This window comes from Acinonyx jubatus, chromosome C1, assembly GCF_027475565.1.
Source record: "Acinonyx jubatus isolate Ajub_Pintada_27869175 chromosome C1, VMU_Ajub_asm_v1.0, whole genome shotgun sequence".
Classification (NCBI taxonomy): Eukaryota; Metazoa; Chordata; class Mammalia; order Carnivora; family Felidae; genus Acinonyx; species Acinonyx jubatus.
The window spans coordinates 44,627,784-44,655,664 of NC_069381.1; the positions used below are offsets into that span (position 1 = coordinate 44,627,784).

Consider the following 27,881-nt stretch of genomic DNA (forward strand, 5'->3'; position numbering starts at 1 on the left):
GATGGGTGCTATGGAAAAATGAGTCATAAAAGGGAATAAAGGTGTGCTAGGGGTAGGGAGGGGGATTTGTGATTTTAAATAGAATTATTAAGCAAGGCCTCACACACAAGGTGATATCTGTGCAAAGACCTGAGGGAGAGGAAGGAAGGACCCATGCAGCTATGTGGGGGGAGAGCATCCAAACCCAAGAGACTGCAAGGTCAAGGGTTTGGAGGGGGAAACTTGACTCAAGTGTTTGAGGAAGAGCAAGGAGGGAGGTATGGCTGGAACAGAGAGGGAGGACAAAGCAGAGGGCCGAAGGGGTTAAGGGTTCAGAGAGTTAACAAGGCATGCCAAACAGGGCTATGTGGGCCTTTTATGCACGTCTACCACTAGTGGGATAGGAAGCCACTGGAAGGTTCTGGGCAGAGGATCGACACGATATGATCCAACTTTTACTGTCTCAGCTTCAGATGTCGAGAGTAGAACAGACGGGGGCAGCAGCAGGAAGGTTGGGTAGGAGGCTACCAAAAAATCCCAGTGAAAGACACCGGTGGGGTGGACTGTAGTCATAGTGGTGAGTGAAGTTAATAGAAAACATGGAACCATTTTAGCTATCATCTTTCAACTATTACTTCCACTTGTCATTTCTGTTTATGTTCTTATTTTGCATTCCGTTTGCCACGTCTCAAATTTTTTTCACGTGTATTTCTCTAATGATAGTCTTAGCAACTTCTTAGGGTCTATTTTCCAATTTACTAATTTTTCTTCAGCTTATCCTAGGCTACTATTTATACTATATAATGATTTTTATATCAAAAACTATATTTCTCACCTTTATTCTTTCTCAGATACATTTTAAATGATGTCTTCCTCTTCTCTCATATATGCGGTTTCTTTTTTTAATGTTTTTAATCATTTTAAAGATACCTAGTTCATAGTTTCTATTATCTAAAGTTCTGGGAGGTCTTCTTCCGTTGTTTACTGGTCTCTTACCTCTCCCTAGTGATTATTCCTTCATGAATTATATAATTTTTCCTTGTGAGCTAATCTGCAATGGGGCTTCTGCTTAAAAAAATATTTTGTAACCTTGTGTGCTGGTATGTCCTGCCAGCATGGTTTTGTGCTTGCTTCTCCCCGGAGCTACCAAAATAATAGCTGTCTGGCAGAACTTTTCCGTTAATTTCTCAGCTTGCATTTTTCCAGGTCTCTTCTGCAGTATTTATTCAACCTCCACATGCAAGTGCAGCAGGTCTATGGTAACAAATTATCACAGATGACAACTTTGTTTTTATGTCCAGGCTGACAAACAGATTTTATTCGGGAATTCCTCTAACAGTAGATGGATTTCTTTAAGCCGTATACTTTATTTCTAGAGTGCTCGGAAGACTCTTACTTTGTGGGTGGATATCAGGTATGCAGCCATCTATCCCCAGCACTCCGGACTATTGTCTCATTCACTGTCTGCTTAGGCACATCAAAGTCAAGACCTTTGTTACTAACAGGGTCAGCTCATGAGCTTACTGGTGAAGTTTGCGGTGCTTCGGGTTCCTGTAGATTTTCCTCTCTTGTCAACTCAGCTATGCATTTACATGATGTTTGTTGTATTTTATAGAGCTATTGAAAGTGACACGTTGATGCAAATGAACAGTGAGCCGTTCTCGCCCTTCATAATCTGTTGACAATTTATCTTTCTGGTTTTATATTCCACGTATCACCCGCAGGAGCTACATAAGTAGGCCAAATTGACAAATTATTACTTTGCTTCTTCTGTTTTCTTCTCCTGGCTTTCTTCCCTTGCTAATCTCTTATGTCCGTATATGAGTCATGTATTCAGGGCCTGCTTGAATATCACTGCTTTCAGGAAGCCTTCCCTCATCTGCCAAAGGGAAGTGATCTTCTCTCCCACAGTATCTTATCTGTGTCTCATATTTAGTGTCTATGGATTTCCCCACCTCTTGTGCCTATTATTATGCTCTTAGTTTCTCCAACTCTACCCCACTCCGAGCATTGAACTGGAAACTTTTGATCCAGGACAAGATCTGTGGTTAATTCATTTTGTATTATCCCAGCTGTAGCACTACAGTCTTTTGGTGTCTGAGAGCTTATTAAACAAAATTGAATTTCAGCGGAGTTTCAAACAAAAGCTGTAATATTACAGAATGGGATTGGTCTACACCCAGCAAACGCTTAGATTAGGTATCTGCAAATCCATTATAATCTCAAGGCCTAATAAAAGTAATAATAGTATAAATGGTTGAATCTGTTACATTTCAGGCACTTTGCTATACGATCTCTAATTCTTACGACAATTCTGAAAAACAGATGAGGCTCAGGTCGTTGCTCAAGATCACAGAGGTAGTAATAGGGAGAGATGAGGTTTGGATCTAGATCTGTCTGGCTTCTGAAGATAACAAAGGAATATGCATGTAAATACTGGCATAGAAAAGCTCTATGCTTTAGTGAAGACAAAGGACCATGTATTCCATGTAGATGACCAGAAAAGGTAGGCTCCTGTCCACGGGATTGGAACGATGCACTCATCGTGAAGGCTCAGCTCCAGAGTCACCTGCTCCAGGAAGCACTGGCTCCCCCTGCTCAGTCAGTTTCCCTCTACTGAGCCTCCACAGTCCTCTCCATATTTGTCTTCACTGTTACCCTTTTATTAGTTGGTTTTAATAGTCTATTTATGGGATCTTCTCCCCATTAGGCAATGACTGACTTGAAAACAGGAACTTTATTTTTTTTTACTCTGTTTTTCCATTAAAATCCCATAAGATGTGAATAGCACGTTCTTATCAAATCTTTCACAGGCCAGATCCCAGTGTTGGATGCTGACAGTACAAACTCATAGATAAAGTTTTTAAGAAGTTCCGCAGAAAAGAGATTATTTCGTCTTAACTAAAGAAGCATTTCCCAACCTCACTTGACCACAGGATCTTTTCTCTCAGAACGCTTATTAATATAATCATCCATCTAATGCTCCAGAAAATAACTCTTGAGAAACAGTGTTCCTCCATGACTTTCTTGAATGTTCCTTATCTCCTCATTTTGGGGATGACAGGTGGATAAGGACAGTGATAGATAGTGGAACCCACTAATTTTATAACGTAAGAGGAATTCCCCTCACATCAACTGCTAAAAGAAAGTATGCTGGGTAGTAATAGGTAAACACAGAGAAGTTAAAGTTTCTTTAACTTCTCTGTGTTTAAGAAAACTTCTCTGTGAGCAAGAGAATACACCTGGCATTTCTGCCATTGAGGTAACCAGTTCCAGGGATGTCTGAGGCAGGGACTCCTCGAACCCAAATTTGCCCTTTGCTTTGATTTCTCCTCTAGAACGTGATTCTGTTCCTTCAAAAGCATGGACCTCTTTGTCCACTCTTTCTGTGGAAACACCTAAATCCAAGTGGCAGCTGTAATATCGAGAAACACAAAACACAGGCAGAAAGAGTTCAACGGTTTTCTCGGGGCTGATGGCAGCCAAAGGCTGAGCCCTGTGTGTCGTAAATGACAGGGCTGTCCAGAGGAAAAAATCCTTTGTAGGCAGCTTTTATCCCTTTTTAAATTTTTTGGTTTTAAGGAGTGGAATCTTTCAGTAGCAGAAGCTGTTTCAATCAACCTCACCTGTTTTTTAGATCTCACAGCTCCTGAGGGAAAAAAGAAGATGAAGACGACCTGGGGAACCAGAGGGGTGACGATGCCAAGGCCTCGACAGCCCTGCTTTCCAAAACACGCGCTATGCAGAGGTGCCTTACTTTTTATAACCACTTTGGTGTCTCTTGCCCCATGAGGTGACTCTTGAAAAGTCTCTTTTTCTGCAACCATAAATGCCTCCACTGTGATCCTCAGGAAAACGCTCGTAAAACACACTCATGTGCGGAGTTCAATGTTATTCGTCTCCTGGGTCCCTGGTCTACTACACGCACGGGCACAGACCTGTGGTGAATATGAAGACATTGGGATACAGTGCACCCCAAGGTTCTCAGCGCTTACTGTAATTATAAAACACTTGCTGAAGCAGAGTTACAAGGATATTTTTATTCCTCAAAGCCGTTTCTGTCTTATTGACCCTGCTGGGTAGGTGGGTAGGCTCCTAAATGAAAAACAGGAGTTAATTTTATTTATTTATTTATTATTTAAAAAAAATTTTTTTTTCAACGTTTATTTATTTTTGGGACAGAGAGAGACAGAGCATGAACGGGGGAAGGGCAGAGAGAGGGAGACACAGAATCGGAAACAGGCTCCAGGCTCTGAGCCATCAGCCCAGAGCCTGACGCGGGGCTCGAACTCACAGACCGCGAGATCGTGACCTGGCTGAAGTCAGACGCTTAACCGACTGCGCCACCCAGGCGCCCCAACAGGAGTTAATTTTAAAATATTGCCGGTGACATTTCATAAGAGAACCTTACTCTTGCTAAGGATCCATCATGGATCAGCATTATGTCTTTTTATTCCACTAAATTCTCATGATGCCCTACAAGGTCTTTATTATTCCCATTTTACATATGAGGAAACTAGATCTCAGAGCTTAAGGGGTCACAGAGCTACAAAATAATGGGGCCCACCTTTGAAACCAGTTCTGCAATGTCTCCAACAGTGCACTAGGACGTGTGGGGGAGGTGGGGCAATTTTAGGTAGTTACCTGTGAGGTTAGCATGTAAAGGACATGAGCTCATAGTCTGTGTGGGAAGGTACTACCAAAAGACATGGGAACAGGGAAGCATGAAAAGCTGGGGCCATTAATGCAACCCACCTACCACACTGGGTGCGTAAGCAAGGGTTGGGGAACACGAAAACATACTGGGGGAGGAGGCAGGGTCCAGACAACACAGAGCCTTATGGAGCAGGCTAACCAGGTCTTGTTTCGTTTTTGAGGCCAAGAAGAAAGCCCTGACAGTGGCTTGGACAAACTGGTACCAGCAGAAGCGGAGACCAGTGGGCAGAGTTGAGATATGTCGTGTCCATTGAACGGGTAGAAGGATTTGGTAATGTTTTAGATGTGGGGACTCAAGGATAATGGCTGGGTCTCTGAGTTTATGGTGAATGATGACACCATTCCCTGAGAGAGAGATATGGACAGGGGAGAACAGGGACGTCAGGGGTAGGAATCAAGAGTACCATTTGGAGCATTGACTTAGCCAGTGTCCAAATGAGGAAAGCAGAAGCTATCAGCTTCTCACGCTAAGAGGAATTTGTTCCTGGAAAACGGTTGCACAGATCATGGTTGCATTATAGCTTTTGCATTATAGCTAGGTACTCCTGCTTTTTATGGGCTCTTTCCTCCATTCATTTCTTCTCTTTCTGATTAAAAAATACTAATTAAAAACTTCTGGGGTCCCTAAAACTGTTGTGGGCTCTAGGTGCCATGCCTGTTGTGACTAATGGGTAAGTTTGCTAGGCTTACGGTATTGAAAGGACTGGAAAGCAGAAGGGGGTGGGATATTACACAGAGATGGGGTAGCTGGTGCCCCCAATGGGACCGAGCTCAGGAGCCACACTTAGCCACCAACAGTGAGGGAACCATCAGTTCCTGCTGCCTCGCAGGGGCCCTCTTTGCTCTCCCAAATACTGCAGCAACCTCTACTACTGAAGTTGCTCAAACCATCATTACAGAAACTGCTGGAACCATGGCAGCTGCCACTGAGCAGGAAGACATTAGGGTCGCCATTGTCAGAGGTCCTGCCAGAAGCACAATGGTTTTGAACTGCTTTCCCTCCCTCATCTCCATGTAATCCCTTTTACTGGCAGAACCTGATGTGAAAGTCAACAGCTTTAGGAGTCTGGGCGTTGTCGTTCGGAGGTTTCAAGTCCTTGCAGTTCCCGGAGAACATAAGGCAGCGAATGCAGGTCAGTAATCAACCAATAAATATCTGGTGCGTGCACGTGAAGTTTGAGATGTCCATGAAACATACTACTGGAAAGGTCAAGTGAGATCGCTTTGCACGGAGCGCGGAGAAAGAAGAGCTGGCGAGCTAAGAATATGATCGCTGACCTTTCCATCAGACACGGGAGGAGAAACTGACAAAGCCCACCGAGGCGTCAGAGAAGAAAAGCAGCCAACCGTGCGAGCTAGAAAGGATAGAGGATCGACTGTGTTAAATACTGCTAACTGGGTGAGTAAGGTGAAAACATAAGGGCTGCCACTGGATTTCACATCATGAGCATTACCGGTAACCTACACAAAGGAAGTTCCAAAGAAGTGCTGTGCACAGAAACCAAAATGGCTGTGTGTTTCCTGATTATTCCACAAAAACCCCTGTGCTGTGTGGATGATTACCCCATATATCTACAGAGTGCTAGAATAAAATTCCACACTCAGGTTTCTGACAATCCCAGTTAATTCTCTTCCTACTGTTTCAAAAATTCATAAAATAATCACTGTCCTGCCTTTACAAACAATGACATGGCAAAACAGAATGTTCCAGTCCTTTCTCGCTGAAATTCTGGCCACGTGCAACTTGGTCCACGTGGAATCTCACAGTAAAAAACATACTTGGGCACAAAATTCCACCGCCTCTAGGAGTCCTCATCGAGAGGCGCTGTGAGTGTGTGCAGATGGAAACCAGGAGTAGGTATGGTCTTCTCATTACCACCTCCCCCGACACTTACTTTATCATCCCTCTCTTAAAGACCAGGGACGATTTTGCGTTCTGATCCCTTTATTTTCAGGCAACGGCAGGGAACTTGCGATCACATCTGTCAGCTAAAAATTCCAAGGAAGCTGTCCGTCTGCATGCTAGGCAGCCTTCAGAAGATGAAAGGTCAAGAAATAACTGGTGAGGGAGAGGAGCTGCAAAAGAGGGAAATGAGAATCTATTGAAAAATGGGGCGTTACCGTCGAAGGCTGCATAGCTGAGAAGGGCCCAGGAGAACATTCCCAGCTGATTCCAAAGCGCCCATGAAATCACTGCCTGGAATGAGGGGCACCAGCACGAATATTAAGATAGAGAGAGGCGGGTTCCAAGGAAGAATGGCGTTTTGTCATTTCTGAGGCCTGAAATTATCTGGGGAGAAACCAGGTGCATTCCTTCTGCCAATTCCTAAGTTGGTCTCTTGCCTGGATTTTGCCACCGTCTCCTAATTCGTCTCCCTGCCTGTGGCACAGTCCTCTGCGTGACTCTGCACGCAACGGCAAACCCAGGGCCCTTTCGTGTTGTTGTCAGGTCCTGTGGAAGTCAGGAGAAGAGTGAAGGGGCTGATGGAAGCTTACCTACGTGCACACGATAAAGTACGACAGAGGCAACACGGCATTCTGCAATCAGATTGCCTGGATTTGTATCCTGGCTCTGCCACCTCTTACTAGCTGTGTCACTTTGAAGAAGTCACCAACCCTTCTGCACGTCAGTTCTTCTCCGAAAACAATGACGTTAATAGTGCCAACTTCTTAAGGTCAGTGTGAGTCTTAAAAGAGCTACTCTTCGTGAAGATACAGAATAAGCACCCAGTAAGTGTAAGCCAACAGCAAAACATAACAACGTCTTGAAGGTCAGTACAAATCCTATGTGTCCACACTCCCTGTTGATGGTCCATACTGCGAATTTTATCAAAGTCCCACTTTGATAGACAGATATGTATATTTTATACACACACACACACACACACACACACACATCCACATGCAACATGTGCTTGGACAGATTATATTTAGAAGGTTAAAACCAGACACTATTTAATGGCCTTTTGGAACAAGTTACAGAAAGACTCTCCCTTCTCCTTCTGCCCTGATCAACTCTGTTTGGAGACCAGGAGTGTCCTTCCTCTTCACTCAGTACTTTTGCAGCTTCTCTGCCTGAAGGGACTGAGGCATACGCAGCAGGAATTCTGGCTGCGTAGCAAAGGCTGTGCATGGGTATTCCATTCCAAGCTGCTGCATCGTGCAGCTTTGTCTCCTAGAGAAGCAGAACGATCACATGATCCAGGTAAGGGTGGAGACGGCTTGCTGCGGGGACAGAGCTGATGAAGGACAAAGCTCGCACTAGAACAGCACGTCTGCATCTGATGCCAGGCAGCAATATGGAGCCTGCCCCTCTGATGACTGCCTGAGCTTCCAGTGCTCTCTTCAGTATTCCGTTCTCCTCGCACCTTCACGACTGGTTCCTTCATTTCATCTCTAATTTCACGGTTGAGCCCCTCTCTTCTAGGCTGTGATAGGATGAAAATTTTCGTGGCCAAGATCAAGACGTCGGCAGGTTTGAGGTCTCCTGGGGCCTCCCTCCTTGGCTTGCAGATGGCTGCCTTCCTGCTGTGTCCTCTGTGGCCTTTCCTCTGTGCACATGCATCCCTGCTGTCCTTGCGTCCTTCTCTGGGCCCCAATTTTCTCTTCCTAGAAAGACACTGGTCTTTATTAACTTAAAGGCCTTGTCTTATTGGCCTCATTAACTTAATTGCCTTTTTATTTATTTATTTATTTATTTATTTTTTTTTTTTTTTTAATGTTCATTTATTTTTGAGAGAGAGAAAGACAGAGCATGAGCAGGGGAGGGTCAGAGAGAGAGACACACACAGAATCCGAAGCAGGCTCCAGGCTCTGATCTGTCAGCAGAGAGCCCAACGCGGGGCTCGAACCCACAAACTGTGAGATCATGACCTGAGCCGAAGTCGGACGCTTAACCGACTGAGCCACCCAGGTGCCCGTTAATTGCCTTTTTAAAAGACGCTATTTCCAAATACTGTCACATTGGGAGGTACCAAAGGTTAGGGCTTCCACATATGAGTTTAGGGGGACACAACTCAGCCCATAATACTGACTCGTGAGGTTTGTGGGCCTATGGGGCATTGTGCCCTTTCTCAAACCTTGTACCCTTTCTCAAATATCGGAATCAAATTGGACAATGCACAATTGGTTTTTGTGCGTTATAAGCTTGATACGACGGTAGCTGTTGAAAATGCATTTTCAAGGAGATATGACATCATCAAAAGGAAAGGAGCATAATGTTGAGACCGTGAACTACCTCAGGCTAATACCTTGGAGTCCAATAGATGTCAAATATCACTGTGTTTCCTTTGAAATTTTAAGCTATCCTGAGATGCCCCTCTGACTGCTCTGGCACCCCAGGGTAACTTGGTACCCAGTTTGAGAACTCTTACCCATCCATCAAGCGGAGGCTGCTCGAGATTCTCTCTCTCTCCTTCTCACATTCTCTCTCCCTCTCTCTCTATGTCCATCTGTCTCTCAAAATAAGTAAATAAGCTTTAAAAAAATTTTTTTTAAAAGACTAAAACTAGGCTTAACTGCCTCTCTTTCTCAAAATGAATAAAGAAGGTTAAAAAAAAAATACTAAAATTAGGCCTATCTGCCTCCAAAGCTCGCTGTATCGCTGGGGCAGGTAGAGTTGATTAGCATGAGCCTCCTTTCGATGTTCCATACTTCCCTGCACTACGGAAAGCTAAATGAAAAACCACTCTTCCCAGAGTCCTTTGAGGCAACAGTTCAGGATGCAAATTAGGACTTGGAGATTTTAGGGGGGGGAGTAAGACAGTGGTCATCATCATGCCTGAGACTTGGGCATTTTCTTCTAGAGTGTCATTGCAGCAACTTGTCTTTCGGCTCTACTGTCAAGATAGTTAAAGCCCTGAGCAGACTCAGTGTCGCTTTGCCCAATTACCACATTCCTAGAGGTCAAGGTGGTGACAGCACCGGGAGCTTCCTTGGATAGTAGCCCCTGAGGTATGCTCTTGAACTCAGTAGTTTCAGTAGCTATCCCCAAATTCCTCACTTTCCAACCGCCCAGAAACAGCAGGTCTGGGGTGTGGGGAGGAAGTGTGATTCTTGTAATGCTCGGGGGCATTCCTAGATATACAGCTACTGTCCACACTTCCAGCCCTTTTAGCACTTTGGAAAGCCCTGAATTCCCTGCTAAAAGATCTTTAAAAATCCTTGAGTGATATATGTTTCCTACGCATATGTCTGAGTGATATCGTTATATTGCACACACGTTAATAACTTATGAGAGAAAAGCCACTACGTTTGTATTAAAGAAACAGCATAAGACAGCATTCCAGCCATCATGGCCTGTGTGCGTAAGAGGCTGAGAAAGGAAGAAATTTATGAAGGCCTCAAAAAGATAGGATATTAAATTCTACGGAAAGCCTAGCGGCTATAAAAGAACACTGCTGGGAAACTAATGGGCTACTTCCCACTTAATGCTTTTAGGATTCATTAAACAGTTTAAATAGATGGTTTCAAAAATAAACTTTGCCATATTCACACCAGAAGTTGTTTGAGTTTTTTTTTTTTTTTTGAGGGGGTGGGGATAGATACATAGATACACACACCAGATACACACACACACACACACACACATATAGACATACATACACCTAGATGGTGGACTAGGTAATTGAAACTTATGTTATCAGGAAAGAGAGGTTCTGTTGCAACACAAATAAGATGGGTTAATAAATCAAACTTGGCTGAGAATCCAAACAGCACCTTCCTCCCGATAATCCTAAAGTTAGAGAAATCCCCAAGGTCCTGTATGGTCCTGAATGTGGGGAGTTATCTTTCCTAAGAGACTATTCCCAACAAAACAGATTGGGTTGTGCTTTCATGATTGTTCCCACCAAAGAATGGGGCAGCCTCTCTTTACGATCCAGTCTTGGTGTCATTCAGACCCAGTGTGCCTTGTAAATCAGAGAAAGGCGGCAGAGACGTGTCTGCCCTGGGTCAGTGGTATCAGTCAGGGCCTTGACAGGAAAAGAATCACACTCAAAGGCGTAATTGAAGAGGGTTTAATGAAAGGCCTATTTAGAGTTCAGGTCAGGGTTAAGCGAACCAGTGTGGGTTGGCGAACGTCTTGGGGACTGCAATCATAATTTGCTCTAGCTTCTCCCGGGCATACCCTCTCTCCCTGCCCAGCCAGAGCTAGAGGCCATCGCCCCCTCTAAGTTCTGAAAGGACGGGGGAGGGGGCTGCTATTGGGATATGGAGAGAGATTTAGTCACAGGAGAGGGTAGGCATGGCAGGTGCTGTTGCCATAGGAAGAGAAGAGCAGTTACTGATAAAGGAGTAGGGCGGTTGAGCTGGCAAAGACAGGTAAGAACAAATGTCCCCAGAGCCCATCCTACATGGGGAAAGTTTCAGATTTCGCAGTAAACAAACAAACAAACAAACAAAACTGGATTCAATAGGACATCTTGCTCAAATGCTCTTGGGCATGTTACTTAAATATTCCAAAATTATCTTCTCAGATTAAAATAGGAAGCTTAATACCAAGCGTATCACAGGATCGAAGGGAAGAATGTATCTAAGGGTGATGTGAAAACTGTAAAACACCAATAAAATGCTACTTATTTTTATCATCACCATCATCTTCGGAGACAGTCACCGATTTCAAAAGAATATCTGAATAAGCCATCTTAGCACAAAGTTATGATTTCCCTTCATTATGGAATATTCCATAGCTTGGTCACTGTTGGCCAATACTTCAATTTCAGGGATAAGTGGAACTAAACAACTAAACCCGATGAGGAGGATGTCTTCAAAGGATAAATAGAATACTTTACCATTAAAAGAACTTAAGGAAATAAAAGCGACCAGGCTTTTTAGTTTTTGCTTTGAGTAACTCTGTAGGGAAACTTGGAGAGATGTTTAATCAGTGGGTCCTTAAATCTACAGCATTGGCAAACCGGCCACCACTCTCACCTCAGGCACCTGTGGCAGACATGGCCAAGCCCAGAGATAACATGAGAGCTCAGAGAAAGTGTTAGAAACTTCCACAACATCGCACGCCAGGCAGCCCCTCATAAGGAACTGGTTGGAGGTAAGCACATAACATACATCACATTCATTATCACTGAACATCCAGCTGGTCAGCAGTGTGTTGAAACTAACTGAACTCCTGGGTACCAGTTTGTACCTCACAATGTGCAAAGGATTCCAACAAATTAGAGAAATCCCAGAAAAGAGCAGTCAGTCTAGTTGAAGAACAGGAATGTTTTCCTGAAAATGAGAAGATTAGAAAAGCCTAGAGTAAACTCTTCATTTATCTGCAAGGCTTGTACTAAAGAGGGACAGCTAAGTTCACTATGGCTCCCAGGAATGACCTAGCACCAATGGGGAGAAGCATCTGAGGGGGGGGGGGGGCGTCTATCAGGTGTTCAGCATTCAGAGCTAACCAATAGTGGTGTGGCTTTTTTTCTTTTTTGAGAGAAAAAGAGAGAGAGAGATTGAGAGAGAAAGCATGAGTGGGGGAGGGCAGAGAAAGGGAGAGAGAGAGAAGAATCTTAAGCAGGCTCCACACCAACATCATAGAGCCTGACATGGAGCTCAAACCCATGAACTGTGAGATCATGACCTGAGACAAAATCAAGAGTGGGACACTTAACCAACTGAGCCACCCAGGCGCCCCAAAGGTGCGTCAATGGTGTGACTTTGAAGTTCCATTGAACCTGGTTGAACCAGTATCAGGGTGTTTTGAAATAAAATAATTCCTGATTTAGGAGAGCGGGTAGGCTAGAGGACTACTAATATCCATTCCAGGTGTAAATTTCCAAAGTTCTAGACGTTTCTGGGTGTTCAGTGGTGCACACCAGCTCTCAGAGGGCAGCTTAAAGGAAAGCCATACTCGTTCACTTGGGAATCCTCCGATGGGTACAGCATTGGCAAAATCCCATACAATCCATTTGTCAGCTTTATTTTATTATGTGTCAGCCAGAACTCCCCTAGCCAATATTTTGTGCCCCCAAAAGGAGAGCTCATGATGCAGTAAATTATTGATGATGCTGCCAAAAAGGAATTTCACTCTCGGATCAAATTTGGATTAAACGTAGTAAATCCACGGCATTAGTTTTTAATAACCAAAAAGTTCTGTCGATGTGCTCGAAGAGAATAAAATTCCCCTTTTAAAGGTCTGTTTGATGTAACACTTGAAAGTTGAGATGCAATCAATCATTAACAATGTTTAATATTCTCTACCTTCTAGAAATACAATACAGTCAAGGTGCTGAGGTGTGAAAACTGGCCAAAGTTCAAATCTCGTATTAGATGAAACCACTTTTGAAGTATCATTTTCTTACCCACATTCAGTTTAGCTATTTCTTCACTATATCACCTCTATTCATCACTACTTATTTAAATGAAATGACTTTTACCTGATACTTGGGTCTCCAGGCACATGTCGGGGGAAAGAGGGCACGGTGTAATATAGACCCGGAAAGCAGAGATTAGAGCTTCCAATTTCTGTATAAAATGAGCCAGCAACAAAATGGGATCTAGATATCTCCATATGGAAGGAATAGGTATTTATTTAAGTATGAATAAGCAAATTTCTCCAGTGCTGCCACCTTTTTTGGGGATAAGCTTGAAGATATGGATTCTGTCTTATTTATCTGTTTCCTCAACTAACACAGGGCTCAGCACATAATGGGGATAATAGATATGCAGTGAATTGAATAAAATATACACTACCAAGTCCTCCCTTCTCTGTGATCCTCAGAGTATTCAACATGGGAACTGTCTTGTTTGTTTTTTTTCTTTCTTATGTGTCTGTCTCCTGTGCTAACCGGTGAGGTCTTTGATGGCCTCTTATGTCACTGATTCCCAGTGTCTAATTCAGTGCCTGCTGGGCACTTCTTTGATACTTGTTGAATCTGAAGCTTTCCTCAGTGAGATCACACCCATATACTCAAGTAGGCTTTACTGAAGAACAGAACTGGACGGTAAAGAACAATGGCTTTCAGAGTCCTAAATTGGCCACTTACTAACCATAGAAACTAGGGAAATATACTTATCCTCATCGATAAAAGAGGAAGGATAGTAATTTAAATTTACGGTGCTTGCCATTTACAAAGTACTTTCATCTATCTATCTATCTATCTATCTATAGATAGATATCTATATAGATATATATGAATTCTACTTAGGGTTTATCTTCCCAGTTGTACCCAGCGGTACTCTAGGTGAGACAATCGCATAACAAGAACAACAAGAACAACAATTGCAAATATCATTTAACCCTTTATGCTCCATCCTGAATCCCACGTACTTGCCAACATACCTCTTCCTGCAGATGTGGGAACAGCTGTGGGCCACTTTCCTTCCAGAGTAGAAATGATGCCAGACTTTACCTTCCCTTCCCATCACCCTTTGTGGATCTCCTCTCTCACTAGTGGTCATTTTTATCTGTCCTGTCTGCCCGCACACCCTAGTCCCATTTCCTTGCTGTGGCCCATTGGCTCAGTGATGGAATTTCAGACTACTCAAAATGGGCTAGGAATGTAGCCTCTCATGCTTATTTATGGACTCCTAACAGAAATTATTAGCAAAGCGTGCCTCTTTGAGCTTCTGGGACATTGAGATTTCAACAGAAGCACCTTCAGGTGGGCATGATTGCTCCATTCTTCCAGTGGGGAAACTGAGGCTTGGGACCGGAAATACCTTGTTCAAAGCCACAGAGCTAGAATTGGCAGATTCAGAATTCGATCCAGTCCCTGTGCCATGTCCCAAGTACATGCTTCTCGCTTATATTGTGAACTGTTATTTTGTTCTATACACTTAGGATTTCAGTAGTAAAAACAATGCATCCTATGAGGTGTGGTGGTAACGATTCCTTCTGTACTACTCTCTCATTCCTAAACCTTCCAGGATGAAGTGAACTCTGATTTCTCAGAAAGAACACAGCAGAAATTATCTCCCTACACTATGGAGGCATCGTGACATATAAAGAGAGAAAAGGCTTAAGAGGCAGACCAGACAAATCATGGCATACTAGCTTGATGACCTTGAGCAAGTTATTCACTCCCTGGAGGCATTTTCTGCTGTAGAAAATGAGAATAATATGTCTTCTTTCTCTGGGTGGTAAGGAATGAAAACCATATTTTAAACACCTCAGCAAATCAACAAATTTAACTCACCATCTTTTCTGTTTCTTAAATGACTATCACCTTCTGTTGCCAATAAAGAATATTTTTAAAGAAAGAATTGATTCTGCCCATAAAACTCTAAATCTTTCAATTATAGGGTTCCAAAGAAGACTGAATTCTGCTCTGTTTGGGGGTTAACACCTTCATATAAAATGGCCTTTATGGAGAAGAGTTGAGATCGAACCAAAGACCAATCTAACTCCTTTCTGTGGATTCATTATTTAAGGAAGAGTAAACCCACTAGCTGCCAGAGCCCCGAGTAGAAGCATCATTTCAAAAGCTAAACCATCTTACCACTTAAGAGCAATACAATTGTAACCTCAGAGTTATTCAACCTCAGATGGAGAGAAATGACATAGAAATATGAGTTCCATAAGTGAGGAGCCCCAAGCCAGCTTGCAGGGTTTTCCAAGAATTTCTTTATAAAAGCCACGGAAAATATATTGCACAGCTATTTTGGCCTTAACAGTGTGTGTGGCAGAATACCTCACAAAGTCTTCTGATTAGCTTTTACTGCTAGGTTATTGTAAGATCTGTGTTTTATAAATTTTTCATAGTCAATTAGACTCCGAAGGACCCTTAGACATGATCTCAGGCGATATCCCACTCAGTGCAAACGCTTCATTCTCAGCCTCCACAGGCTGAATGTTTTACCCCTGCTCGAGAGGAGAGGAGGGGTGGGGAGGGAAAAGAATGCCAAGAGATAGATCTGGGACAGCCTAGCTCACAGGGAATGACTACTAATATCAAACAAGTTTACAGGAGGACTCTTTATTCATCTAAATGTTAGTTTCTCTAAGAAGACTAGCACTGAATTTAGCTCCAACATTGTTCCTGTTATGCTCCTTTTTAAGTTCTTTCTCCTCGGCTTCTCTGCCAGTCGGTGTCCTTAGACAGGACGTCACCCTTTCCCCTCATCTCTCGTTCTTCGTTATAAGCTATTCATATTCATTGCTTCAGCCTCCAGCTCTCTGCTGGTGATTTTCAATTTGTTTTTAAAGTTTATTCATTTTTGAGAGAGAGAGAGACAGAGCGTGAGTAGGGGAGGGGCAGAGAGAGACAGAGACAGAGAGACAATCCAAAGCAGGGTCCAGGCTCCGAGCTGTCAGCACAGAGCCCGACGCGGGGCTCGAACCCACAAACTGCAAGATCATGAACTGAGCTGAAGTCGGACACTTAACCGACTGAGCCACCCAGGCGCCCCTCTCTGCTGGTGATTTTTAAACCTGCAATTCAGAACTCTCTTGGGGGCCAGATGTCATAGATCCAACTGATTTTTGAACATCTCCACCTGATACCGAACAGAAAACTTCAAAAATGAGGCCAAAACTGAACTCCTCGATTTACCCCAAACTCTTGACAATTAGTCCAATAAAAATGTAACAAACCACTCATATTTACTTCCAGCTTTTTTTTTTTAACATACCTAAGTTTGGGGTCAAAGTAGAGATTTAAGCTGTGATTAAAGAGAATAAGAATTCTCAAAACGTATCTGTCATACACTCAGAAACTGAATAATTTACAGCAATATTCTTTTCTTTTCTTTTTTCTTACATAAAAGATTGGAAGTATAACTTCTGTGCAAGTGGCCTCCTTTGTCAGAACGTAATGGGATAGCAAGGAACATATTTACTGTCCTTCCTCAAACAACCTGAAATCCAGGAAAAAAATAAATGTGAAAAATGGTTCTGTGACATTGGACAACAGGCGGCACAAGACTGAGAGAAAGGAAGCAAACAAACCTGTGCTAGTTCAGGTTTCCCCACCTGCTGAGGCACAGGTGGGGAAAGTTCAAATAGGTCAGAACCTGGCAAGCGAAGGTAGCTGGAAGTTGAGGGACACAGCACCCGCGTGGAGGGAAGTACACACAGAGTGCTCCAGTGACCTGCAGAGAGGTCCTTGGAATTCTTGGCTGAGCACCATTCTATGCATGCATGAAAGGAAATTACCCGAAGCCAGGAAAGAACCATCCAGAGGGCTGAAACAGTGTGTGCGCCAGTCACCCAGAATGGAAAGACAGTGTCATTGTGAGGGCACCAGGTCAAGTTCTGAAAAGGGTATCGCCACCGCAGTGGGGCCGAACTAGCTCCACACGTACATCTACTCCGGACACACCTTAACAAAGCTTAAAAAGCAAACATGGAAAGGAATCTGTTGTTCCAAATAACTGCATGTCAGAACAAAATCCAACACCATATAAAGGAATATAACAAAACTCCGCACCTAACAATGAGAAATCACAATGTCTAGCATCCGGTATAATATTAACAGGTATTCAAAGGATCAGAATAAGAGAGACCACAATCAGGAGGAAATTAATCGATAGAAATAGACCCTTAAATGAAAGAGATAATAAAACTAGCAGACAAGAATGTTAAAACAGATGTTCCATATATTCAAGAAGACAGCAAACACATAAATAGGATGATAAGAAAAAAAAAATACAAGATATAAAAGTAAGACCTAGATGGAATTTCTAGAAATAAAAACACGATGTCCAAAACCTTTTTAAAAAAAGATTATACCCAGGGGCACCTAGGTGGCTCATTTGATTAAGCATCCGACTTTGGCTCAGGTCATGATCTCACAGATTGTGAGTTCGAGCACTGGTGGTGCGGAGCCTGCTTGTAATTCTCTCTCTCCTCTGTCTGTCCCTTCTCCACTTGCTCTCTCTGTCTCTCTCAAAATAAATAAATAAACTTTCAAAAATGGATTGTATACTGAAGAAGAAAAATTAATGTGAAGCTCTACCCATTAAAATTGCCCAAAATGAAACACAAAGAGATAAAGAAATGAACAGAGTGTCGAGACAGAACAAAGAAAATAACCTTCAAAATGAAGGATAGTGTCTGAAAAATTCAGACCAACAAAGCAGTGTAACATTCATTTCCAGCAGATCTGCACTGTAAGATATGTTGAAAAGAAATTCTTGAGGCAGAAGGAAAATATTACCAGATGGAGATTTAGATCAAAATAAAAAAGTGAGCCCCAGAAATGATAAATATATGACCTTTTTTCCTCATTGTTAATATCTTGTAAACAATTAACTTCATAAAAACAAACAAACAAAAGGCGCTAAGTTGTGGGGTTTAGAGCATATGTAGAGTAAAATGTATGACCAGAATAGCCCAAAGTATTGGAAGGGGAAATTGAAGTATTTTGCTATAAGGTTCTTTCAGAGCACAGAGTGACATAATAATTTGAAGGTGAACTATAGTAAGTTAGAGAAGAATTCATCAAGAAGAAGTATCAATCCAAAAAAAAAAAATGTATGCATGTAACAACAGAGCTTCAAAATATATGAAGCAAAAAACAGACAGAATTGAAAGTAGGAACGTAAAAATCCAGAATTGCAATTTAGAGTTTCAAAACCCTGATCTCAACAAGTGAGAGAACACAAAGATAGAAAATCACCAAAGAATAAGAATTAAAACAAAAAAGAAAAAAGAAAATCACCAAGGATATGAAAGACTTGAAGAACACTCTCAACCCACTTGACCTCAGTGAAATTTATTAGACACTCCACCCAAACAGCAGAACACAAGTTCTGAAACAAGATTGATCATATCCTGGGCTACTCATCAAGTCTCAATAAATTTAATCAAACATATATTATCTGACCATAGGAATTTAAGCTAGAGATGAATGTCAAGAAGATATCTGAAGAATCTCCAAATAGTTGGAAATTAAACAGCCCGCTTCTAAATAATCCATGAGTGAAGATATCCGAAGTGAAGTTAGAAACTATTTTAAACTGAATGAATATGAAAACACAACACATCAAAATTTGAAGAATACAGATAAAGCAGTTCTTAGCAAGAAATGCTTATATTGTAAAATGAGGGTCTCAAAATGATCTAAGTTTCTATTTAAGAAATGAGGAAAGAAGAACAAATGAACTTGCATACGATTATATGTACTCATTTTAAATGCACAGTTCCGGAAGTTATGATAAAGGTGTATAATCCATGTATATACCACCATAACCACCCCAAAGTATCCTTGCAGTTAGATTATCACTACCACCTTATCACTATTGCCAGCCCAGGGTGACATCTGATCTGCTCTAAGTCATTATAGATTATATTTCCCTGTTGTAGAATTTCATATAAATGGATTAATATGGTATGTAACTCTTGCAATCTGGCTTCTTAGCATGTTTTTGAGATGGAATCTTGCTGTTGCCTATCAGTGATTTGTTCCCTTTCAATACTGAGTAATTTCCCATTAAGTGACTATATCACAATTTGTTTATCTATTCACTTGTCGATGGGCATTGAGATTGTTAAGTTTTAGGGGCACCTGGGTGGCTCAGTCAGTTAAGCGCCGACTTTGGCTCAGGTCATGATCTCGTGACTCGTGAGTTCGAGCCCCGTGTCGAGCTCTGGGCTGACAACTCAGAGCCTGGAGCCTGCTTTGGATTCTGTGCCTTCCTTTCTGTCTGCTCTTTCCCCATTCGTGCTCTGTCTCTCAAAAATAAATAAACATCTTTAAAAAAGAGATTGTTAGGCTGCAGATTTTGATTATTGTGACTAAAATTGCTATGAACATTTGTGAACAAATGAGTCTGGGACTTCATCTGAAATTGCACATTTGCTTGGCTTTCTGTCCTTCCCTTTCCTGGTTCTCCTGTTCCTTAACTAGCATCTTCAGAGATTTGCACCAGAATCCTTGGCACCGAATCTACTTCTGAAAAAACCCAACCTGAGACATCGACCGAGGCAAATGCATTTCAATTTCATGTTTGTCTTTAAGATCCAATCCTTCACTCCTCATTGCCTCCAGATTGATAGCACAAGCCAAGCCTCCAGCACCGTCCAAGCAGGGAGTGACTCTCTGCTCCAGGAAATAACTTCTTGGTACCACTCACAGGACACTCACAGGAACCAGGGAGCATGTATAGGAGTGGACCTTGAGGTGTGGGATCTAAGAAGGTAGAATCTAAGACTGAACAGGTGAGAATTTATTCACCCAAGATTCAACATTCTTTCAGGAATATATGGAGCTAGTCCCAATTCACTAGCTTGAACCTGGCAAAGGACAACAGTAAATGAGATGGGGATGCAAGAATTGCCTAAGCATGCCATAAGGAAAATGGTCAGAAAGTAAGTGAGAATATGAAAATGGATTTATTAGGCGAGAACAGAAATTCCACTGTCTGTGTTCCCAAGGCGGGCCCCAAGCACATTCACTTTACTAGGGCCACATACACTAGGAAAAAGGCTACTGGCATTTTTGAGAAACTCAGTGGTGACTTTCTAATATAAGCCAGGATGGACAGGGGGGTGCTGTGGAACAGTAGAAGCCAGGAACATTGGAGACAAAGTGGACATAATTACCAAAATGGGTAGCAAGCCTTGGAGTGGCCGGTAGGATAGGATGCTTTGGCTTGCCAAGATCTGTAGCAATAGATAATACATCTTAAAATTCTGGGAGTGAATCATGTGAACAACAGACCAGGGTGATGCTCAACTTGTATGATTAGAAGAAAAAAGGCTGGAAAGCAAAAATATGATTTCATTTGCTGCTATGGAAAATTATGGTCCCTGACCTCATTTCCAGATCTAAAACTGTTCACAGATCCAGCCCCTATTGACAGAAGGGAAGGCCTGTCTCCTTGTTGAAGGTCCTACAATATCACAACAAGAATATATGACAAATATTCTGGTGATTTGTCCATAAACATGTGCTTGGATTTTTCTGGAATATTGCGAAAAGGAGAATAGCTAGAATTTTCAATGAATATTGGATAATAGGTCAGAGGTGACACACATGGATGCCAGCTAGTCTAGATTTTCCCAAAAAGCAGAGCTTGAGACAGGGATTGCTTGTAGGTAGCAACTGGTGGAAGAAACACCAAAGATGCAGAGTTGGGTCAATGGGAATAATGAAGCAGAAAAGCAGGGAAAAACCAATCCAATGATATGTTATCAAGATGGTCCCTAGTGGGGGCATCTATGGCTTGATCCTGCTAAAGACCCTCTGAAGAATAATTTAGAATGAGCTTTCAAACTGTCCACTGAAGAATGAAAGAGGATTATTTATCTGCCAGTTCTCCTCCATTTGTCAAAGGTCACCTTATTGGTGTTAGTCACCTCACACCTCTTTGTTTGTTCTTTACATCAGAATGACTGGCACAGTTTCTTCTGCAAGTATCCCAAAAAGCAGGTCTGAGAATCCCCTGGGCAGAAAGTGAGAGGTAATCAGAGCTGCTTTCACAATAGGGACTAGACCTTGTTTCATTAACTCTCTCACAAAGCCTCAGTGATTAAGGCTGGCTACCTCTCTGAAGGTTACTCCATGAAAGATTCGCTTTGCATTTCCTCTGTCTGGGGAATAAGGTGAGGGATTATTTGGCTCCATACTGCAGAATAGAAGCCAGATGTGATGGCAAGCACTAGAGGATCTAAGTACAAGGGGTGGACTGTACTGGTATCTCTTATCCACCACTTCAGATCCCCTTGGCCTTGTTTATCTCATTCCAGCAAGCACTGTTCTGTGTAGTCTCAGACTGACTTATTGGCAGTGTAATATGACAGAGCCTCACGTTGTCAGACCTGCACCATACACCTTTTTTCCCCTGAAGCTTCCCTCTTGATCCTGAGGCATGAAATGTGCTGGGACTGTACACAGCATCCACATATGCAAAACCCAGAAGTGAGGTAAAGTTAACACCTCTCGGGGTGAAACGTTAGCAAAATGGCAGATAGACAGAAGGGCATAAATTCTTCTCTCTCCTTATTGTGGCTAATATGGAAATGCCTCACATACGATTCTTAATCAGTCCTGTGGGATCAGACAACAAATAACCTCTAGCTGTGACCCACTCAATAGCACATCTTTTGGTTCTCTCTCTCTCTCTCTCTCTCTCTCTCTTTGCTCCCCCATGTGAAAGAGCTGTTACATGGGATCGGAGCCCTTGTGCTTCCCACCAAATCACTCATATATAGGCCACCATCTTAAGCTGTGAATGTTGGGGAATCCAGGTGTAGTAAGGGGGTGACAAAATTGTCATTATCTCAAGATGATGATTATCTAGCCAGAAAACCCAGAGACACAACAACTACAGCAAAACTCTAATAATAGGACTCAGTACTTTGGCTCACAATACAAATACACAAAAATGAATCTCTGTTCTAGCTGTGTGTAATAATTTAAAAAAATTGAATGGGAAATGTCCTAAACCTAATGAGGACAACATGACTACATTCTGAGCCATAAAATATATGAATTATTGGGAAGGCATCCCATGTTCCAAGAAGGAAGTACTTAATGGTATAAATATGTCAATTGTTCACAAACTACTCTGTACATGTAATGAAATTCCAACTAAAATACTAATTCTTTAACCTAACAGCTTTAAAAGATATCAAAAAAAAAAATAGCTGAGAGAATAAAACCATGAAAACAAGCAGGGACACTTTTAAAAAAGAGTAGTAAGATGGGTCGCCTGGGTGGCTCAGTCGGTTAGGCATCCGACTTCGGCTCAGGTCATGATCTCACAGTCCGTGAGTTCGAGCCCCACATTGGGCTCTGTGCTGACAGCTCGGAGCCTAGAGCCTGCTTCAGATTCTGTATCTCCCTCTCTCTGACCGCCCCCCCGCCCCCGCTTCATACTCTGTCTCTCTCTGTCTCAAAAATAAACATTAAAAAAATTTTTTTAAAAGAGTAGTAAGAGGTGACTAACTCTAATTGATATGCAAGTTTGCTAGAGTGATATAATTTTAAAATTCTGCATTACAGCTATAGATAGTCCAGCAAACTGGCCCCAGTTGAGACACATGTAATATATGTTCAAAGTGTCATATTGTATCAGTGAGGATATGTTAGAATATTAGTGGATAGGTTTTAATAATAATAGCACGATTGGTTAGTCACTTGGGAAAAAAATGGATATCTTCCCCTCCTTCAGAGATAAATAAGTTCCAGATGGAATAACAACATCTTAGTTTGGTGTGTGTGCCTCCATAACTTTATTTTGGCATTTACTTATTTATCTGCTTTACATTAAGGATTCCTTGTATATAATGTTCTGCAATTGCTTTCTTCGTTTATTATTAGTTACCTCTGGTGCTTGGGGAAGGGACTGAGTTTGAGAGTGATGACAAAAGGGAAGTTTATATAAGTTAATTGGCTCATTTAACAAACAGTTGAGGGCCTGCCATGTGCCAGGCACTATTCCTCGTGCTGAGGATACAGCAGGGGACAGCAACACTAATTCCGCCTTCATGGAGCATACATTCTAGTGGGGAGGAGAGAGACCATAAACAAAATAAATGAGTAAAATATAGGATAAATGGTGAAAAAATGCTAGAGGAAAACAGAGCACAAATGGGGGTAGAGAAAAAACACTTTGCTGAGAAAGTGATACTTGAGAAAAGATGCGACAGAGGTGAGGGAATGTGCCACGTGGGTATGTTCCCAGGCTGCAGAACGGTGAGCACTCCCTCAGGAGGGAGCGGACCTGGAACGTTCGATACCCTGACTTGGGCATGTTGTTCCCCGAAGAAAGAGTAGCAGGGAATGAGGTCAACAAGATAAGGCATACCTTGCAGGGCCTTAAAGGGTGTTTGAGGATTGTGGTGATTCCTGTGAATGACAGAGCAAGCTGTTGAAAGGTGTTAAGCCAAGGACACACAATATAACGTAGTTTTCTTAACAGGATTACTCCACGGTTACTAAGCCAAGAACAGCAAGAAGGAAAACTAGACAGGGGGCTGTTGCGAACCTGGAGAAGGGAGATGATGGTGGTTGGGACCAGGGTGGTGGCAGGACAGGTGGCATAAGGTAATCGACTTCTGGATATATTTTGAAGGGAGAGCTAATGGGAATTGTCGAATAGTTCAACAGGACTGTAAAAACAAGAGAGTTAGGGGGCGCCTGGGTGTCTCAGTCAGTTAAGTGTCTGACTCTTGATTTAGGCTCAGGTCATGCTCTCACAGTCTGTGAGTTTGAGCCCTGCGTCCTGCTCAGTGCCGACCGCATGGCGCCTGCTTGGGATTCTCTCTCTCCCTCTCTCTCTCTGCACCTCCCCTGCTCTCTCTCTCTTTCTCTCTCTCTCAAAATAAATAAACATTAAAATTTTTAAAAAAAAGTGAGCAAGCCTCCGAGGACTTTCTTATGAGCATGTGCATGATGGATTCGTGTTTAACTGAAGTGGGAAGGGTGACAGGAGAGGTAGGTTGTAGAAGAGATGTCAGGGCTTAGTTTGGGGTCTGTGAAATTTGAGGTGCTTGTTACATATCCAGGTAGAGTTGTCAAATAGTCAGGCGGATGTATGACCCTGGAATCCGGGAAACAGTTCAGGAACGGACATATAAATTTGGGAGTCATCAGGTCACATTTTAAGCCACAAGACTGCATGAGATAACCAAGGGAACGAGGGCATGTTTCAGTGGTTCTGATCACATTAAAATTTTTACAATAAAATTCTATTTGTGTATTATTCGCAAAACTTTTTAAAACTGGTAAAGCGCTGAAAGATAATATGTGCAAAAATTTATATAATTGACTATAGCGTAAAACATTCTGAGCTTGATACCAAAGGCACAGTTATGAAAGAAGTCACTAACAGATAGGACTACGTGATAATTTTTTTTTAATTTTTTTTTTTAACGTTTATTTATATTTGAGACAGAGAGAGACAAAGCATGAACGGGGGAGGGTCAGAGAGAGGGAGACACAGAATCTGAAACAGGCTCCAGGCTCTGAGCTGTCAGCACAGAGCCCGACGCGGGGCTCGAACTCACGGACCCGCGAGATCATGACCCGGGCCGAAGTCGGCCGCTTAACTGACTGAGCCACCCAGGCGCCCCTAATTTTTTAATATTGTAGCTATCACACGTGGCATTTGTAAAAATAAGAAACCAACAGGTTATCGGCAAAATCAGTGCCAACGTGTAGGACGTGCAAATTACTGATCTTATATGTAAATATTTTCTTGCAAATCAGTAAGACTAAGATAAATGCCCCAATGGGGAAAAAGTAAGTATAGATCTGAACACGAAATTCATAAAAGAAAAAAATAGAAGCCATCAGTAAGTATATAGGAAACGTACAAACATTTAAAATAACATTTTCACCTCAATGGGCACCCAAAAAATGTTTATGCGATACCACCTACTTTGGGCAGGGAGGCTAAAAAGTGTGCATTTCTTCCACATTCACTGTAAACTAATATTAAATTTCCTGAGAATAATGTGGCAGTCTCAAAGAGCCTTAAACTGCACGTATTCTTTGACTAGAACGTCCACCTCTCACAATTTATCTGAAAGAAATTGTCTTGTTTCTGGGTCATGATTCATTTAAAAGGAAGTGAACTGCAACATTTGAAAAATAGTAAAACGGTATGGGGTGCCTGGGTGGCTCAGTCAGTTAAAGCATCCAACTCTTGATTTCAGCTCAGGTCGTGATCTCACCAGGTATATAGGATGGAGCCCTGCATCAGGCTCTGCACTTACAGTGTGGAGGCTCCTTGGGACTCTCGCTCTCCCTGTATCTCTGCCCCTCTCTCACTCATGCACGCACACACTCTTTGAAAATAAATAAACTTAAAAAAAATTGTAAAACAGTAGATATTAACTCAAGGCAACTTAAATAACTGATATTAGAGGGGCACCTGTCCAGCTCTGTGCAGCAGGGGGCCTACTGGGGATTCTCTCTCTCTGCCCCTCCCCTGCTCATGCACACATGAGCTCTCTCTCTCAAAATAAACTTAAAAAAAAAAAAAAAACTACTGGCATTAGATATAACTAAGTAAATTTTGCTACATCCATGTGATATGCTATCATAAACATAAAAGCCAGGTTGTAGAATGATCAGAAAAATATTTGCATGAGTACACATTTTATTTGTGAAAGAAACAGACCTGATAACAAAACGAAGGGCAGAGTAGCTTTCCATCTTAAGAAAACAAACAAAAAACATTATATACCTATCATCTGAATAGAACAATCTGAAAGAAAATATTTGCAAAATACCATATTCAGTTTTGTCTGGGTAGCAGAATCAGAAGTGATTTTATTTTTTCCTTTCTGCTTTACGGTGCTTTCTCAATATTTTACTAAAAAAAAAAAAGTTTTCTAACTTTGGTTGAAAAATGAAATCTATGTAAGGAGTAAAAGAAAAAGGTCTAACAGTTCTGGTTGCCATCTAATATTATATAATCCTGGAGGGCTTCAAACCACCCAGTTATGTGCTAACAGCTTGTCCGGATGTCTGGGATGAGAGCCCCAGAACATCTTTGTCCCTGTGAACTGGATGGCTGGGCACACAAACACCCTGCTCTTTATTTTATGTCTGCACTTTGACAAGGCAATTTTCCCTGTCATCATCATTATGCTTTTCTGTTATGAATTCAAGGCATTTTACTATGTATGTAACATACTTTATGGCATCCACGCAAATACCCTCCAAGCTGAGTGTTAATACTTCATTTGACTAATGAGGAGAGTGAAGTACAAAGACTTGAGTAAGTTGTTCGATGTAATAGGCAAGTAGGGAGCAGGGCCAAATTTCAAAGGCTGATGTCTCTGCTTCTAAAACGCTGCACTATCGACTGTAATTTTTGCTCTAAAGAGTGAGTGCCCTGAAAGATGAATTGAGTGATAAAAGGACATCAATTAAAGGACAATGAGTCTTACTGTGAAACAGTCAGCCCCCTTTTTCAATTGTATTTCTAACTTGGCTACATCAACAAAAAAATGCTACGTTTTGTAAGAGCCTATCCACAAAACCTCTTTGACATTTGCTGATTCTTTTTTTTTAATTTGTCCCCTTAATATTTTATTTTTAATTTTGAGAGAGACAGAGCGTGAGTGGGGGAAGGGCAGAGAGAGAGGGAGACACAGAATCTGAAACAGGCTCCAGGCTCTGAACTGTCAGCACAGAGCCTGACGTGGGGCTCGAACTCAGGAACGGTGAGATCATGACCTGAGCTGAAGTCAGACGCTCAACCGACTGAGCCACCCACACGCCCCTGATTCTCCTTTTTCTAATACTAAGAGAGCAGATCTAATGCTTAGAGCCTACTTAGCATCAAATAATATTGCTTTGTCTTACTGACTTCAGTTTACGTTCTTTTTAGAGCAGGAGATCCTGCTCCTTTCATTTAGAATTGTAATACAAATTTTGTTTTTAAGTAAATTCAAATTTTTCATAAGTTGATTTAAAGAAAATATTTAATTATTACCAATATAAGTAGGGTGTGCATGCACAAGCATGTACACGCACACACAGAACATACATATGTTAAATGCAGATTCTGGGAGCTTGGAAAACAACTGAATTACTATGTGCGGCCTCTTGTCACAATTTCAGGAGTTTGAAAAAGGGCAGAGTTAACTTTTAGAAAACCCTTATCATGGTTTGGTATTTTCCTGTGTGATTCCACCTAATTCTCACAGTTCTGTGAGTCTGGCACGAATACACCCAGTTTACAAATTTGGAAAGTGAGGCACTGGATGGTAATGTAGCCCAAGGGCACCCAGCTAGTAAATGGTGAACTTGAGATCTGAACTCCAGGTTTTGGGTTTCCAAGGACTCAGTTTTAGACCATGCCATCCAAAGGGAGATGGCTAATCGGTTTGCTTTTCACAATTCTTATACACGTCTTAAGCAGTACATCCGAGAGAAGTTCAACGTAGGGGAGACTGTTGTGGGCTGGGGTTGGTAGTAGGCTTTGCAAAGTGGGTGGGGCTGATTTGCACTTCCAAGAACAGGGTAGGCTCTGGGAAGAAATTCAAGTGCATTTCAGATGGAGCGACTGAGGTGACTTCCCTACCACTGAGGCTGATTTCTGAAGCACAGTGCCTTACAGCCCTACTGCTTTGTGCCTGCAAATGCCCAGGGAGGGGGAACACTGCCAGCTTCCATCAGTATTTCACATCTTATTGTGAATTTTCAGTACTTTGCTTATGCAGGTTGGAATAATAGAAGATATTCCAAACCTAGGAGGTCATCAAAGCACAAACACCAGCAAATAGGCAGCGTGGAAGCAATGAAGCTGACTCCCCAGTTTGTCCACATTTTGATAACTGC

General features: G+C 42.1%; 1 long non-coding RNA gene across 1 annotated transcript in view; it reads right to left on the reverse strand.

Annotated features, from left to right (window-relative positions):
* Positions 1–27,881, reverse strand: part of LOC106975017 (uncharacterized) — a 240,249-nt gene that overhangs the window by 38,832 nt on the left and 173,536 nt on the right. Inside the window, exon 9 of the long non-coding RNA XR_008294900.1 lies at positions 13,074–13,161. This is a non-coding gene — a long non-coding RNA (uncharacterized LOC106975017). The remainder of the gene's footprint in view (positions 1–13,073; positions 13,162–27,881) is intronic.